Source organism: Odocoileus virginianus, chromosome 8 (assembly GCF_023699985.2).
Source record: "Odocoileus virginianus isolate 20LAN1187 ecotype Illinois chromosome 8, Ovbor_1.2, whole genome shotgun sequence".
In the NCBI taxonomy this organism is placed as follows: domain Eukaryota; kingdom Metazoa; phylum Chordata; class Mammalia; order Artiodactyla; family Cervidae; genus Odocoileus; species Odocoileus virginianus.
Window position 1 is genome coordinate 38140760 of NC_069681.1, and position 18309 is coordinate 38159068.

Here is an 18309-nt window from a genome sequence, read left to right on the forward strand (position 1 = left end):
ATGAGAGGAGGAGATACGGTGGAGACCCGAGGAAGGACAGGTCTGTTCAGTGCAAATGAAAAGGTGAGTCCACGGAAATTTGTTGATTGATTTGGAATCAGGAGGCATCTGGTGACCCAAGGAGTTAGAGAGCAAAGGACTGCAAATCCAGGAGTCTTGGAGCGAGTTGAGGTGAAGACAGGCTGGAAAGAATTTGAATGAATCAGGAGAGAGGCCCATCTGGAATTCAGGGTCTGAGAAGCTCTTGCCTGTTGTTTGAGATTTTAGTTTCTGGGAGGGGAGTATGAGCTATTGGTGATTTTTCCCTCTCTTCCATCCTTCCCTTCAACAAACAAGGATTGAGGCTGTGAAGTACAGGGGTGAATCAGGCATGAAGCCCTCCCATCATGGGTCTCTGCCCTCCCCTCATGGGTCTCCTCCCTCCCCAGGGAAGGAAGATATCCAGAGATGCACCCCTTGATGGCTTTGGAATCCTAATTGTGGGACCCCTGTGGGGGAAGTCCTGGAAGGCAAACTGGATGTGGAGGTTGGAGGCAGTTAGGGAACCTGGTCCAGGAGGTGGTGGAGCTTCTAGGAGGTGACCTTTGATCCCAGATGAGAGGGAAAGGCCACTGTAGATGCTGGAGGCAGAGTTCCTGTGTGGGACCCAGTCTTTCTCTCTATCATCAGCTGAAAGGGAGGAAGGGAAGGGTCTGGAAGGGCATTGTTCAGCCATGTTAATGCACTGGTGTTCAAACTCATTTTTGATGATTTTGCTTATCCTTGGTTTATTTGATAAACCTTAGAAGATTCTTGATCATTTTTATTTTTATTACTTCTAAAGTGTTTATTCCATATACTTTCCCTCATCTAATTCCTTCTCATTCCCTTAAATGGAATTTCAGATAATTTATTTAATATTTTGTGAGGGTTATGCCAAGTGTGGCTAAGGAAAACCCTGGATTCTGAGTAGTGGTCTACACAGCAGGACAGTCTGCCCCCTCAGGTGATGTCACTCAGAGACCACATCCCGACAGAGAGGCGATCATGAGTTTGTGCACCATCCTCTACACTGATTCTCACAGCTACCAGCCTGTTCAGTCACATTATATAAGTGGTTGGGCAAATTGGAGTTGTTCACCATTTCAAAGGATGAAGGATAGCAGCATAAAAAAGTCAACTTATGTGGTGTGATTGCACCTGATAATCATTCATGATGTCAACAGCTTTAAAGTGTGGTGCAGTGCAGAGCCCCGCAGTCTCCCTTTCCAAGTCCCCGTCCCAGCTCTCCCTCTTACCATCTCTGCCCCACAAAGCCACACTCTCCTTTCTGTAAAATGGAGAAAATAATACCCACTTCCTAAGGTTTGTTGGGAAGACAAAATGAAATTCATTTTAATTAATTTTTTCATAATATCTAAATGCATGTTGAGCACTAGGTAATGGGTAACTATTTTTAAAATACCACATGTGTGTTTTAGGTAAGAGAAATAGTCTGATGACAGTGGCATTTGTTGTTGTTCAGTTGCTAAGTCATGTTTGACTCTTTGTGACTCCATGAACTGCAGCATGCCAGGCCTTCCTGTTCCTCACTATCTCCTGGAGTTTGCCCAAGTTCATTTCCATTGAGTCAGTGATGCCATCCAGCCATCTCATTCTCTGCCACCCTCTTCTCCTTTTGCCTTTGGCAAAATGGCATTATGTTGCATTAAAGTTATTGTCAGAGACAGTTTTCAGGCCCATAAATATCATCTCATGAGTTTGTATCACAGAGATTCTAGGTTTGTAGTCCTTGAAGATTTTGATGGACACTTTCTTATGTAGACTCACAGAATAAAAATCAGTTGTTTTCAAGATAGACCACTGAGCATTAAATATTTCAGAGTAATGTAATTTTCATACAATTTGCCAAAGTCCCAAATAACACTGAGTAAGAAGTCTCAATTATCTACAATTCTTGTCATTGAAATCATCACCTCCAAGGAGTCTTCCTACTGCTAAAACAAGTGAAACTGAAGGTGAGATGTGGAAGTTAGATTTAGGCATTTTAATTTTCCAGAAAAAAGTTTGGAACTGCTCTGAGCTTGTGAACTTGCACACAGCTGCTCTCAGCAAAATGCCGTGATTTATTGAGGAAAACTAAGTTGCAAAATGCTTATTCCCCACACATCCCTCATTCAGGAAAAAAAAAAAAAAAAGAAGAAGAAGAAGAAAATCAGCGGCTTGTCAGAGCTGAACTGCATCTTCACGTCCTTTCATGGACACAAAGGGCAAATGCACTTGAGCCACCAATGCCAGCCGTGGTGGGACCACCAGGGACCGTGTCATTCCCTCCTCAGCACACACAGAACACACTGACTGCAGCTTTATGAAGTGAAAAAGCCCAAGAAAGAGGAAATGTGAAGGAGGTGTCCTAGTCATTTCTTTCCAGAGAGGGGAGAGCAGAAGAACAGGATATTAAGATGCATCTGGATATTAAGAACAAAGCCTGAGACTCAGCCTAATAAGTTATTATGGGTCACTTGCTTTCACAGCCTTTACTTGACTCAGCCCCACTGACCCTTGAATTTCTTTGTGCGGAGATGTCAGGAAAAGTGTGTAGAATGTATCCCAGCCTCTCCCACTGAACATTGACTTTGTCATTTTGAGATCTCTGTGGGTGTTGATCCCTTCCCTAAACCCTTCCTCAAATCCCCCTTGGGGATGTTTAGTTTTAATATATATTTAATCCTAGTGCTTTGTGGATATTCCTATCAGTAGCTTGCTGTTTATATCCTTAGTGGAGATCAAGGTTTAATTTTAATGAAGTCTAATGTTTACCTTTTTTTTTCTTTTTTAGTTGATGTTTTGTATCCTAAGAAATCTGCATATCTTTAGGATATGAAGATACCTTTAGGATGTGAAGATACCTTTCTATGTTCTACCTTTTTAGATATTGGATTTTGTCCATTTACAATCATGTCAGCTGTAAATAATGACAATTTTGTATCTTCATTTCCAATATTAATGTTTTCATTTCCTTTTCTTGACTTGTGGCTAGAGTTTCCAGTTAGTGTTGAGAGAATTGGTTACATAAGATAATCTTGTACTCTTAGGGCAAAACCTTCCAATATTTTTTCATTACAAATAATATTAATTGCAGTTTTTTAGGTAGGTATCTGTTATAAGATTGAAAATGTTTCTTTTAATTCCTCAATTGCCAAGTATTTTACTTCTTTAAAAAAATGAAGAATAGTTATTGAATTTTAACAAATATTTCTTCTACATCTCTTCAGATAGTCATATGATTATTTACCTTCACTATTTTAATGTGAATTACAGTGATTGGTATTTGAAAGTTAAACTTAACATTCCTGGAAAAGACTTTATTTGGTCATAATGTAGCATCTTTTTTATGTATTGCTGTGTATAGTTTCTCAAGGATTTTTGAACCTGTAGTTCATGAAGGATATTCTTGTATAATTTGCTTTTCTTAAAATATTTTATCAGCTTTTGGTATCAGAATTATCTCAGTCAGTTCAGTCACTCAGTCATGTCGGACTTTTTGCGACCCCATGAACTGAAGCACACTAGGCTTCCCTGTCCATCACCAACACCTGGAACTTACTCAAACTTATGTCCATCGAGTCGGTGATGCCATCCAACCCTCTCATCCTCTGTCGTTCTCTTGTCCTCCTGCCTTTAATCTTTCTCAGTATCAAGGTCCTTTCCAGTGAGTCAGTTCTTCCCATCAGGTGGCCAAAGTATTGGAGTTTCAGCTTCAGCATCAGTCTTTCCTGAATATTCAGGACTGATTTCCTTTAGGGTTGACTGATTGGTTCTCCTTGCACTCCAAGGGACTCTCAAGAGTCTTCTCCAACACCACAGTTCAAAAGCATCAATTCTTTTGTAGCCTTATGAAAATACATGGGAAATATTTCCATTTTTAATGGTCAGTTTAATGTGTCAGCTTGACCAGACTACATTCCTCAGTTATTCAATCAAAAAGTGATCTGTGTGTTGCTCTGTAGGTATTTTGTAGATGTGATTGAAGTCCATAATCAGTTGATTTTAAGTAGGGACAATTATCCTACATAGTCCAGTGGGCACAGTTCAGTCAGTTGTAAAACTTTAAGAGCTAAGCCTTCCCTGAAATAAAAAGAAATTCTCCTTGTGGAGAACAACATCAGTTCCTGCCCAAGGGTTCCAGCCTGTCCTTTGTAACAGCCAACCCTGAGCATTTTGGACTTGCCCAGTCAAGTTAGATTGTGCAGTATTATCTTTTTTTATATTGCTAGATTCAGTTCATTGGTATGTGTTTAATATTCCAAGACAGTTTGGTTTATAAAATTTTTCCTTCCTTTAATGTCTTTATCTGGTTTTAATATCATGATATTGCTGGACTCATGTACCCTGGAAAAGTTAGGTAAAACTTTTCTGCACAATGTTTTTGTGAAGCCCTCTGAACTTAAAGTCTTTTCTGTGGGAAATTTAAAAATTATGTATTCAGGGAATTCCTTGGTGGTCCAGTGGTCACAATTTAGTGCTTTCACTGCTATGGGCCTGGTTTCGATTGCTAGTAGGAAAGCTAAGATCCCACAAGCTGCATGGTATGTCCAAAACAATAAAATAGAGTAAAATAAAATAAAGGATTCAGATCTTAAATCAATATGCAATTATCCAGATTTTCTATGTCATTATGTTATTCTTATATGTCATTTTTAAAGATATTTGTCCTTTACATTAAATTTTAAAAATTGATCTGCGATGGTGTTTATTATATTTTCTTTGTAATGCTCATAGTATCTTTTTTATTAAAGTGAAAGCTAAAGTGTTAGTTCCTCAGTCATGTCTGACTCTTTGCAACCCCATGGATTGTAGCCTGTCAGGCTGCTCTGTCCATGGGATTCTCCAGGTAAGAATACTGGAGTAGGTTGCCATTTCCTTTTCCAGGGAATCTTCCCAACCCAGGGCTCAAACCTGGGTCTCCCCTATTGCAAGCAGATTCTTTACCATCTGAGCCACCAGGGAAGCCCAATCTTTTGTGTTATCCTCTTTTAATTCATGTGAATGGTAAATTCCCACCCGCACCCCCCAACCCCCACCTTTTTTTTCTTTTGCATTTTGTGGTGATTTCAAAGAACCACACTTTCTGTTTGTTGATTTTTCTGCTTAGAAGTTAGCTTTCTTTTTCATTCAAGTCTTTTGTCATTTAGTTGCTTAGTTGTGTCTGACTTTTTGCGGCCTCAAGGACTGCAGCACACCAGGCTTGCCTGTCCTTCACTATCTCCCAGAGTTTCCTCAAACTCATGTCCATTGAGTTGATGATACAATCCAACCACCTCATCCTCAGTCACTCCCTTCTCCTCCTGCCTTCAATCTTTCCCAGCATCAGGAGCTTTTCCAATGAGTCAACTCTTCTCATCAGGCAACCAAAGCATCAGAGCTTCAGCTTCCAGTCTTTCCAATGAGTAACCAGCATTGATTTCCTTTGGAATTGACTGGTTTGATCTCCCTGTCCCAGGGATTCTCAAGAGTCTATTATTTTCTTATTTTCATTCTTCTACATAATTTAATATGCTGGGTTTTTTTATTTATAAGGTCGATCTCAAAACCCTTGACTTTCAGGTTTTTAAAAGTTTTTTTTTATTATAATTTTATTGGAATATAGTTGTTTTACAACGTTGTGTTTGTTTCAGATATACAACAAAGTGATTCAGTTATACATGTACATATATTCATTCTTTTTTTTAATTTTTTTCTCATATAGGTTATCACTGAATGTTGAGTAGTTTTCTACTTGGTATACTTTTATAGTGCTCTTCTTTTAAAGGTGTACTTTGTTAAATTAGAAAATAAGTGGACTCCAGACTTAAAGTTTGTAATAAGGTTGAACCCTGACAAAAGTGGAAAGGAAGCTATTGATCAATGAGATATACTAAACATGAAGGAGGAAATAAACCATGTTTCCCTAAAGCTTCCTGTTGTGCTGGTTAACAAACTGTGAACCAAACCCCACCATCCACACTTCAGTGGAGTTAGCTGTGACTCTCAGTTGGGAGTGAATTGAAGGATACCCAGGTCCCAGAGCTGACGTGGTTGTGAAAATATCCAAGGCAGCCAAATGAGGGATGAAGAATGTGATTAATGTATCCCAAGCAAAGGGCAGGTTTAGAAAAGCTTAGTCTTAGGTTTTGTATGTGTGTGTGCACATGTTAGTCGCTCAGTTGTGTCTGATTCTTTGCAGTCTCACAGACTGTAGACTGACAGCCTCCTCTGTCCATGGAATTCTCCAGGCAAGAATGATGGAGTTAATCAGTAATTCATGGCTACTTTAGCAATAAAGTCTCCTAAATTAAAAAAAATAATAAAAAGCATTTAAATTAAAAAAAAAAAAGAATAATGGAGTGGAGTGCCATTCTATTTTCCAGGGGATCTTCATGACCCAGAGATCGAACCCAGGTCTCCTGCATTGCAGATTCTTTAACCTCTGAGTCCCAAGGAAATTCAGGGCTTGTATAGATCTCATCATATAGATAAGACTCACCAATGTTTTATAATGTTGTGATTTTATGGCGTTAAATGAGTTGAATTCTTTACCAACTGAGCCATAAGGGAAGTACAGGCAAAAAGATAGGACACTGAAAGATGAACTCCCCAGGTCGGTAGGTGCCCAATATGCTACTGGAGATCAGTGGAGAAATAACTCCAGAAAGAATGAAGAGATGGAGCCAAAGCAAAAACAACACACAGTTATGGATGGGAATGGTGCAAGGGCCAGTGCTGTAAGAGAAATGTTGCACAGGAACCTGGAATGTTAGGTCCATGAATCAAGGCAAATTGGAAGTGGTCAAACAGGAGATGGCAAGAGTGAACATTGACATTTTAGGAATCAGCGAACTAAAATGGACTGGAATGGGTGAACTGAACTTAGGTGACCATTATATCTACTACTGTGGGCAGGAATCCCTTAGAAGAAATGGAGTAGCCATCATAGTCAACAAAAGAGTCCAAAATGCAGTAACTGTATGCAGTCTCAAAAATGACAGAATGATCTCTCTTCGTTTCCAAGGCAAACCATTCAATATTACCGTAATCCAAGTATATGCCATGACCAGTAATGCTGAAGAAACTGAAGTTGATCAGTTCTATGGAGACCTACAAGACCTTTAGGAACTAACACCCCCAAAAAGATGTCCTTTTCATTATAGGGGACTGGAATGCAAAAGTAGGAAGTCAAGAAACACCTGGAGTAATAGTCAAACTTGGCCTTGGAGTACAGAATGAAACAGGGTAAAGGCTAATAGAGTGTTGCTAAGAGAACACACTGGTCATAGAAAACACCCACTTCCAGCAACACAAGAGAAGATTCTACATGTGGACATCACCAGATAGCCAACATCGAAATCAGATTGATTATATTCTTTGCAGACAAAGATGGAGAAGCTCTATACAGTCAGCAAAAACAAGACTGGGAGCTGACTGTGGCTCAGATCATGAACTCCTTATTGCCAAATTTAGACTTAAATTGCAAAAAGTAGGGAAAACCACTAGATCATTCTGGTTTGACCTAGATCAAATCCCTTATGATTATACAGTGGAAGTGAGAAATAGATTTAAGGGACTAGATCTGATAGAGTGCCTGATGAACTATGGACAGAGGTTTGTGACATTGTACAGGAGACAGGGATCAAGACCATCCCCAAGAAAAAGAAATGAAAAAAGCAAAATGGCTGTCTGAGGAGACCTTACAAATAGCTGTGCAAAGAAGAGAAGTGAAAAGCAAAGGAGAAAAGGAAAGATATACCCAATTGAGTGCAGAGTTCCAAAGAATAGCAGGGAGAGATAAGAAAGCCTTCCTTGGTGACCAGTGCAAAGAAATAGAGGAAAACAATAGAATGGGAAAGATTCGTGATCTCGTCAAAAAAATTAGACTTACCAAGGGAACATTTCATGCAAATATGGGTTTAATATAGGACAGAAGTGGTATGGACATAACAGAAGCAGAAGATATTAAGAAGAGGTGACAAGGATGCACAGAAGAAATGTACAAAAAAGATCTTCAGGACCCAGATAATCATGATGGTGTGATCACTCACCTAGAGTTAGACATCCTGAAATGTGAAGTCTGGGCCTTAGGAAGCATCACTATGAACAAAGCTAGTGGAGGTGATGGAATTCCAGTTGAGTTCTTTCAAATCCTGAAAGATGATGCTGTGAAAGTGCTACACTCAATATGCCAGCAAATTTGAAAACTCAGAGTGGCCACAGGACTGGAAAATGTCAGTTTTCATCCTAGTCCCAAAGAAAAGCAATGTCAAAGAATGTTCAAACTACCACACAGTTGCACTCATCTCACATGCTAGTAAAGTAATGCTCAAAATTCTCCAAGCCAGGCTTCAGCAATACATGAACCGAGAACTTCCAGATGTTCAAGCTGGTTTTAGAAAAGGCAGAGGAACCAGAGATCAAGTTGCCAACATCTGCAGGATCATCAAAAAAGCAAGAGAGTTCCAGAAAAACATCTGCTTTATTGACTATGCCAAAGCCTTTGACTGTGTGGATCACAATAAACTGTGGAAAATTCTGAAGGAGATGGGAATACCAGACCACCTGACATGCCTCTTGAAAAATCTGTTTGTAAGTCAGGAAGCAACAGTTAGAACTGGACATGGAACAACACACTGGTTCCAAATAGGAAAAGGAGTACGTCACGGCTGTATATTGCCACCCTGCTTATTTAACTTATATGCAGAGTACCTCATGAGAAATGCTTGGATGGATGAAGCACAAGCCAGAATCAAGATTTCTGGGACATATATCAATAACCAGATATGCAGATGACATCACCCTTATGGCAGAAAGTGAAGAAGAACTAAAGAGCCTCTTGATGAAAGTGAAAGAGGAGAGTGAAAATGTTGGCTTAAAGTTCACCATTTAGAAACTAAGATCATGGCATCCAGTTTCATCACTTCATGGCAAATAGATGGGGAAATAGTGGAAACAGTGACTAACTTTATTTTTCTGGGCTCCAAAATCACTGCAGGTGGTGACTGCGGCCATGAAATTAAAAGACACTTGCACCTTGGAAGAAAAGTTATGACCAATCTAGACAGCATATTGAAAAGCAGAGACATTACTTTGCCAACAAAGGTCCATCTCGTCAAGGCTATGGTTTTTCCAGTAGTCATGTATGGATGTGAGAGTTGGAGTATAAAGAAAGCTGAGTGCTGAAGAATTGATGCTTTTGAACTGTGGTGTTGGAGAAAACTCATGAGAGTCCCTTGGACTGCAAGGAGATCCAACCAGTCCATCCTAAAGGAGTCAGTCCTGGGTGTTCATTAGGACTGATGCTGAAATTGGAACTCCAATACTTTGGCCACCTGATACGAAGAACTGACTAATTGGAAGAGACCCTGATGCTGGGAATGATTGAAGGCAGGAGGAGAAGGGGACAACAGAGGATGAGATTGTTGGATGGTATCACGGACTTAATGGGCATAAGTTTGAGTAAACTCTGGGTGTTGGTGGCGGACAGAGAGGCCTGGCATGCTGCGGTCCATGGGGTCACGAAGAGTCTGACGTGACTGAGCGACTGAACTGAACTGAAATGAGTTGGGTGATATCAAAGGAGAAATAGAGGCGATAAAGGAGGGATCTGAGAATCAGAGCTAATCTCTAAACTTCCTGAGATGTGAGAACTACTCTATCTGCTTACGTGAAGACTTCACTGCCCCTTGGTTGTGTTAAGTTTGTGTGCCTAGTCATTCAGTCATGTCTGACTCTTTAAAACCTCATGGACTGTAGCCAGCCAGGCTCTTCTGTCCGTGGGGATTCTCTAGGCAGGAATATTGGAGAGGGTTGCCAGGCCCTCCTCCAGGGGCTCTTCCCAACCCAGGAATCAAACCCAGGTCTCCTGTGTTGCAGGTGGATTCTTTACCATCTGAACCACCAGGGAAACCCTATCTCACCACAATATTGGGTTACTGGAATTTCTCCTCCAGTTATAGATTGCCATTTGCAAACTAAAGAATTTTTCTGAATTGTGAAAAATCACCATTTTCTCTCAATTGAAAGATTTCATCTCAGAATTTTTTTTATGTGTTCATGTGGATTCATAGATTTTGGATAGAATTTCCCAAATGGTGCTCCAAATGGGAAATACATAAAAATAATGATTCTTCTTATTTGGGGGATATCAGGACTTGGGTCACTTGCTTCTGGGTCAGTGTGCTTCTTTCTATATATCCATCATTGTCTCTGTGCCATAGTGTGACAGAGGTGCAGAAGCACTGGCCATGGTGATGTGGTCTATCAAATGGGCCTGGAATCCAACCAGTGGGGGGAATTGTGTGTGTAGCTTGAATTGGGCTTTTTTGAATTCCTGGGAATGTAGGAGAAAAAAATGAAGTTGGCTTCAAGGAAGGGATTTATTGTGTGTTTATTGTACACTAGGATCTTTTGTTTCCTTCTTCAGATGTTGACTTTTTGCTTAGATACTATTTTCATCTTCTACAAACTTCTATAAAGGGTTTGAGATGGCTGGCAATAAAAGATTCACAAATGTATATACATATGAAAGGAAAAGTGCTCAGTCATGTCCAACTCTTTGGGACCCCATGAACTGTAGCCTGCCAGGCTCCCCTGTCCATGGAATTCTCTAGGCAGGAATACTGGAGTATGTTGCAGTCTCTTCTTCAGGGGATCTTCCAAACCCAGGGATCAAACCTGGGTCTCTTGCATTACAGACAGATTGTTTACCATCTGAGTCACTAGGGAGACCAGTATGCTGTGTGTGTGTGTGTGTGTGTGTGTGTGTGTGTGTGTAATAAAACTGTTAGATACATCCTCTTTGAATTGCTTTAGAATTTAGGGCCATGAAATCTGAACCTAACTCCAGAGCTTCTGAGAGCATTAGTAATGGGTCTTCAGTGGGTACCTAAGGAAAATGCATTGGCACAGCTACCATGGAGCCCTTCATTTTGATCTTACCTCTGCTTCCCAGGTTACCTGCCAGGCTGGGTTAGTCATAAAATGCCCTCATCTGGAGTGGTTTAGTTGCTCAGTCATGTTTGATTCTCTTTGACCCCATGGACTCTAGCCTGCCAGGTTCCTCTGTCCATGGAATTTTCCAGGCAAGAATACTGGAGTGGGTTGCCATTTCCTTCTCCAGGGCAACTTCCTGACCCAGGGATCAAACCTGGGTCTCCTGCATAGCAGTCAGATTCTTTAATGACTATTCTTTAATGATTTACCTCATCATTCTTTAATGATCCACCAGGGAAGCCACCTGGGGAGAGCCAGATTATTGAAATGGATGAATGTTGTCCATCAAATGATGCAAGTCTGCTAAAAACCAGTAATTTGGATTTTTTTTATAATTGACATTTTAGTTTAGTTGTTTTTTTTTTTTTTGACAAACAACAATGGCAAGCCAAGTGACCTAAAGGCTAGACATAGAAGGGGCTGGAAGGACCCCTCCCCATGAACATGAAGTTTGTAGTATTGTAGGATGCACAGTCAAGTCAGTGGCTGTAATAAATTGTTTTCTGTAGATATAATTGGAGGGAGGTCAGACAACCCTATTTTTCTCCACTTATGATTAGAATTTATTCCTTCAGAACTCCATCCTCTTCACTCTGAGTTTTCCTGATACCACGGCAGAGGCGGGGAGAAACAGGAAAAGCACATGGGTCTCCATCCAGATCATGCAGTTTGGTTCCCAAGGGCTCCTGTCCACAGAGTCACAGTTCTGGTTGTTTGTTCCTCCTGTCTGCAGCTGGGGCTCTCAGATTCCGAGTACAAACTGCTCCTCTCCTTCTCCAGGATAAGCAATACCTTCCTGGGAAACTTTAGGACAACCACTTACCCTGCCAACCTTGTATTTCTTATCTTAAAGAACAGCCAGTGTTAACTCAGACAAGCGTCTCAACCTTCTCATCCCAGCTCCCTTTTGGTCAAAATTTCCATTTACTTCCTGCAAATCATTCATGCTATTCTTTCTATTTGTTAAACAAGCCTATAAAGTCAGTATTAAGTCTTAGAATTGTATAAAAATATTCAGGTATTCTTCCCTGTGTTTCCCCAGCACCCTGTGCAGATCACCATGGATTTGTATCCACCTGAGATCATAAACTTCAGAGGCCTTGGCCCAGACTGGGTGAATCTGCAAGTCCCTACCACCTCACCCCACTTTCATAGCAGGCAGACACTAAATGTTGATTTCATTCTTATTGCCTGATACTGTCCTCCAGGGTATCATGCTTTTCCTGATAAAGATGGATGCTTAAATCAGCATCAACCAATGATTTCATTTTCTATTCTACCTATTGTCTTTTTAGACCAAGATCATTTCCCAAGAGAATATCATCTCAGGGGATAATGTGATGATTAAGAGAATGTTCATGGAACTCAGCACAGGGCCTTACACATAGTACACACATTGTAAATGGGATCTGGTGTTGTTATAATAGTTAACCTTTGGAATGGGCATTTTTAATACTTAGTATAATGATGGAAAGATGACTGTAAATCGGGGGCAAGCTTAAACATGTCATAATGGCTCATGACATGGGCTTCCCAGCTTCGTGACTGAGGCTTTGCAGTGTCCATCAAGTTGCTTTTCCTCTCCCTGTGCCTCACTGTCTCCATTTGTAAAATTAGATAATACTGTTACTAGATATGTTACACTGAATTTGTAATTAACCACTTCTTTATCCCTGCTTGGATAGCTGAGGGGACTGGATTCCTCATCTGTGATGCCTGCTCACTCATCTCTCTAGTAACATCTGCTGACTCCTGAAAGTTTGAGATGCAGCTCCTACTCTCTGAGCCTCAAATATTCTCCTCTGTTAAAAACAGTAATGCTGGCCTCAAAGGGCTGCTGAGTGTGTCACAAGAGCTGATACCTAGAAAGTTCTTATCAGAGTGTTTGGTGCATGCAATAAACATCATGAGGACCACCTATAATTTTATTTCTTTGGAAGGGAAAGCATTCCCTGCTGTTTCAACAAGTTTCAAGGAAAGGAGTTTAATCCTAACAAATCAATAAAGTTTATCTTTGAAAGTATCCTTGACACAAAGGCCTCTGTATTTTTGCTATTTCAGACATTTCTACTTGTGATTGGTGTGGTGGGCGTGATGGTGGCTGCAATTCCTTGGACTGCTATACCTGTGATTCCCCTTGGCATCATTTTCTTTTTTCTTCGGCGATATTTCTTAGAGACGTCACGAGATGTGAAACGCTTGGAATGTACAAGTGAGTACAGGGCTCTCAGGTTGGGAGGGCAGTGCAGGCTGTCTTCCATTGATACTGCAATTTACCAGACCTCTGAAACCCTGCAGACTGTTCTGTGGAATTTCTCACTGTTAACATTAGGTGATTGAAAGTTATGGCCCCTGAGAGTAGGTTTGGCCCTTAAGGCAAATGGGCTGGCGGTGGGTCAGCTGCACTTTGCATTTTAGCCCAAGGAGGACGGATGTGAGCACCATGAGGACAGGGACCATTTCTGTCTTGTTCATGACATACTTCCTAATGCTGAGTATCCACTCTATTAATATTATTCTTGAAAGTATTTCATCATGTTGAAACTAATGTAGAAGGAAAATAGAGAATTTTTCTTCTCCTAAGATTACCAGAAATGACAAGGAAAGGAAAAGAGACCTCAGGAAATATATGTCAGAGGTAATATATTTAAAAAATGCATTCTTTCACATGTTCTAGTAAGTTGCAGTTGTTAAATGTGTTGAAAAGATCTGTGTTGGTCACTCAGTCATGTCTGACTCTGCGACCACATGGACTGTAGTCCACCAGACTCTTCTGTCCATGGAATTCCCCAGACAAGAATACTGGAGTAGGTAGCTGTTCCCTTCGCCAGAGGATCTTCCTGACCCAGGGATTGAACCCAGGTCTCCTGCATTGCTGGTGGTTTCTTTAATGTCTAAGCCACCAGGGAAGCCCTATTGAAAAGATAAGCCCTGTTATTTTCAGGTTTGCTCTTTGTCATTGTCAGTATTTGGGGTGACACCACACTGTTTGTGTACCCCTTTTTCAAAGCTATTCATATAAATGATGCTGAAAATAATCCCCTAGGAGAACACAGGAGGGGGATCTGTTCAGTATGCATTTAGTTGATTACTCCATTCACCTTCCTAGTTTTAGAATAATGGGGAACATAGATGTCCCTGGTGGTCCTAAGGTAAGACTCTGTGCTTCCACTGCAGGGGCCACCACTTCAGTCCCTGGTTGAGAAACTGGGTCCTGCAAGGTGCAGCAAAAAAACAGAATAATGGGGAACACATTTTATGATTAATTAGTCTATTCTACAGGTAATCACAGATGATGAAATAATCAAATTTTCTCTTATTAATGCACACATTTCATCAATATTAAAAATAAGGAAAATAGATTGTTATATATTTTTTAAAAGTTATAAAACAATAGCCAAAAATTAAGGAGAGAATATGTTTGTATCAGAGACCTCAACCATGAATAATTATTGCAAATTAATACCAACTTAACCTTCTAGAAACCAAGCCAAGAACAGAAGCATATTGAGTCTCATGCTTCTCTGTATCTACTAAGTGGGAAAAAAATCTCAGTTCATCCAGTCAAAGGAGTTTTTTATTGTGGCATTTGTATGTTTTGTTTTTAATAATAAACACTTGAGGTACTTATCTTTATTTGCAAAAAGGATAGTGATCATCAGTTTCATAAAATCTGTAGAAGACATTTTCACTCATCAAGAGAAGCAGCTAACTTCCTGTGAGGTCGAGTTTGGTGAGGTGTTAGGATGGATGGGGAGCAGTAGAGTCCAGGTGTGTGTGATGTTCTACCTGTATGACTGAGTAGGATGGTAGGACCTGGGGAGGCAGAAGAGGAAGTGATGAGCTCCATCCAGTCTTCTGTGTAGACAGGGCTTCAGACGTTTTATGGTTTGAGGCCACTCATGAAATGGAGTCATTCAACAGTCTTGTTGCAAAGCAGGTCTCTGGTACATTAACTGAATGACTATACTATATACCTGTAACTAGCACATTATTGTAAATCAACTATAATTCAATATTTTTTTTTAGAAATTGTGGACAATTTCCACCTGATGAGATGCCAGAAAAATTTGGAGGGAGGTATGTTTGAGAGGATCTTGATGAAAGAACAAGAATTTCTTTATCTAAATCTAGCTGTGATTTGAATTTGATCAAAGATAGTTTCAAAGAGAATCTTTCATTCCCAGGTCATTAAAGTGAAGCTTGGTGTGAGCAGGAGTTTAGGGTCACATGGAGGATTCCCTTTGGTGGGATGTGTGACCACAGAGCCCGGGAGGCAGTGGTTTCCTCGCCTCCAGCCTCGCTGACTTTCTCTGTGTGTGTCTGTCTCTGCTTCCACAGCACGAAGCCCTGTATTTTCCCACTTAGCATCTTCTCTCCAGGGACTCTGGACCATCCGGGCATACAAAGCTGAACAGAAGTTTCAGGAACTGTTTGATGCACACCAGGTTTTGCACTCAGGTCTGTAAGTTCCTGGAGATGATTTCTAAGGATGGGATGTGCTGCCTTCTGAGGCTGACTCCCTCTCAGGTGGCTTGGCTGGCCAGCCCTCTCTCTGTGCCTCCCCTTATCCCCCTCTGCACACCCGCCTCCCCCACCCCTTCCTCTCAGCATCCCCTCTGTGCTCCCCTCTTCCCCATCATCCCCTGCTTTTCTCCCCTGACTGGCTTGCATTGTCCTTGCATCACTGTGCCCTGTGGACTTCTGTCTCTTTAGGGCAAGAGTCAGCAAACTTCTTTTTTGTGAAGATCCAGATAGAAAATATTATAGGCTTTGTGTGCTATACTGTGTCTGTTGCAACTACTCACCTTTGCTGTTGTAGCACAAAGACAGGTAAAGATAATACATCAGACAAATGGCAGTTTCTGTGTGCCAGTAAAACTTTATTTTCAGAACCAGGTGGTGGCTGTTTTTGTCCTCCAGACTGTGGTTTGCTGACTCTTTTCAGAGTGTGGAGGGTTGTAGATGTGATTGAGGAAATAATTTCCACCCACTTGATTATGTTTTTATCAGTGAAGTTTTTTTCCTAGGTAGAAAATTCAGAATTTCCTCTAAGTCTATAAAATCCAAACCAAACTTTCCAGTATTTTTTGTATTTTGAAGATAAAATTGGCATTTTGAAAGTCACATGCAGATCCAGTTAGCTGATGGTCATGTAGACACTGGCTCCTAAGAATAAACACGGCAGGGCCCTGTAGTGAGGGCAGAAGGTGCTGTAAACAGTGTGAGCTGTGCTGTCTGCTGTCAGAGAGCTGGGAGCAGTCGGCCCCATGAGAGGATGATCTTCATGCTGAGGCCCAGCACTGCAGGAAATGCTTTGATGAGACGATTTTCCATCTTCCTTCTTGTGATCATATTTCTGTTGATAACCTGTGGGTTGAAGTTTTCAATGCATGCTTCCTGGACTGATTCCTGTGTGTCCCATATGTTGTCTTGTGTTAGACCCCAGTTTTCTGGCATCTTCAAGTTCCTTGAGTGTGTAACTTTGCTGTCTTACCTGTGTAAAATTTTCTGTAGCTCAACTGAGAAAATGCTATCCCTCATGAGAAGCAACTAACATGATTTTTCTGTTTATGTATTGCACTTATTATGGTTCACAAATCCAGAGGCTTGGTTCCTGCTTTTGATGACGTCCCGATGGCTCGCTGTGTATCTAGATGTCATCTGTGCCATCTTTGTCACTGTTGTTGCCTTTGGGGCCCTGATTCTGGTAGAATGTAAGTACAGATGTGAATATTTGTGGTATGTTTACAGTTTATAGCTTTGTTTGTAGTTATTAAACTCTTGTCATCTTGTCTAATATATATACTCTTTGGTTCTAATGAATTGTATTAAAGTGTCTGCAGTATGTGACTCCATGTGAAGTCATTTCTGTCTTAATGAGAATTTTTATCTTTTTTTCGTTTGCTTATTTATTAACAGTAGGTCCTTGTTGAGGCCATTAAAAAAAGTTTGATTGTCACGTGGTTGATTTACAATGTGTTAGCTTCAGGTGTATAACAAATGAATCTGTTATACATATATCCACTTTTTTAAAGATTCTTTTCCATACCCCATGAACATTGGGGTGCATGTATTTTTTAGTAATTTGCATTTTGATTAATACTTCAAATGAATTGTCTTTTAGAAAAGAATTTCTGTTTTTGACTTTTGGAATCCTTAGGAGCAAAGACCGGGTATGAACGTGCCTCTTCCAGCAGACCTGTGGTGCCTTGGGCCCCTGCTTTGGCTCTCTCAGGCCATTCTTTCATTTTTATTTTACTTTTTATTGGGGTATAGTTTACACTGTTGTCTTAGTGACCAATGTATAGGAAAGTCAATCTGCTGTACATATACATATCTCCACTCTTTTTTAGGTTCTTTCCCATGTAGGTCATCACAGAGTTCTCTGTACTTTACAGTAGTTTCTTATTAGTTATCTATTTTAATATTTTATATATAGTAGTATGTATGTGTCAGTCCCAGTCTTCCAATTTATCCCTCCCTTCCCTTATCCCCCAGTAACATAAATTTATTTTCTACATCTGTTACTCTACTTCTGTTTTGTAGATAAGTTCATTTGTAGCCTTTTGTTATATTCCATATATAAGCAATATCATATTCTGTTTTTCTCTGTCTGACTTACTTCACTCAGTATGAAAATCTCTAGGTCCAGCCATGTTGCTGCAAATGACATTATTTATTTCACCCTTTGTTATGGCTGGGTAATATTCCATTGTATGTATGATAGCACATCTTCCTTATCCATTGCTCTGCTGATGGACATTTAGGTTGCTTCCATGTCCTGGCTATTGTGAATAGTGCTGCAGTGAACATTAGGGTGGATGTATCTTTTGGAGTTATGGTTTTCCCTGGATATGTGCCCAGGAGTGGGATTGTCGGATCATATGGTAGCTCTATTTTTACTTTTTAAAGGAACCTCCATGTCTTTCTCCATAGTGGCTGTACCAGTTTACATTCTGGCCAACAGTGTTGGAGGGTTCCCTTTTCTCTACATCCTCTCCAGTATTTATTGTTTGTAGATTTTTTTTATGAAACCTCACTGTAGTTTTGGGGAGGTTTTTTTGTTTGTTTGTTTTGTTTTTCATTTTTTTTCACTGTAGTTTTGATACACATTTCTCTAATAATTAGAGATGTTGACCATCTTTTCATGTGCTTTTTGGCCATCTGTATGTCTTCTTTGGAGAGTGTCTCTTAGTCTTCTGCCCATTTTTAAAATGTTGTTGTTTATTTATTTATTTATTGTTTGATATTGAAGTTCATGAACTGTTTGTATATTTTGGAGAGTAATCCCTTGTAAGTCAC

At 40.3% G+C, this 18309-nt stretch overlaps 1 pseudogene; it reads left to right on the forward strand.

The window, feature by feature from the left end:
- LOC110142337 (ATP-binding cassette sub-family C member 4-like) overlaps positions 1–18309 on the forward strand; it is a 91821-nt pseudogene continuing 73512 nt past the window's right edge.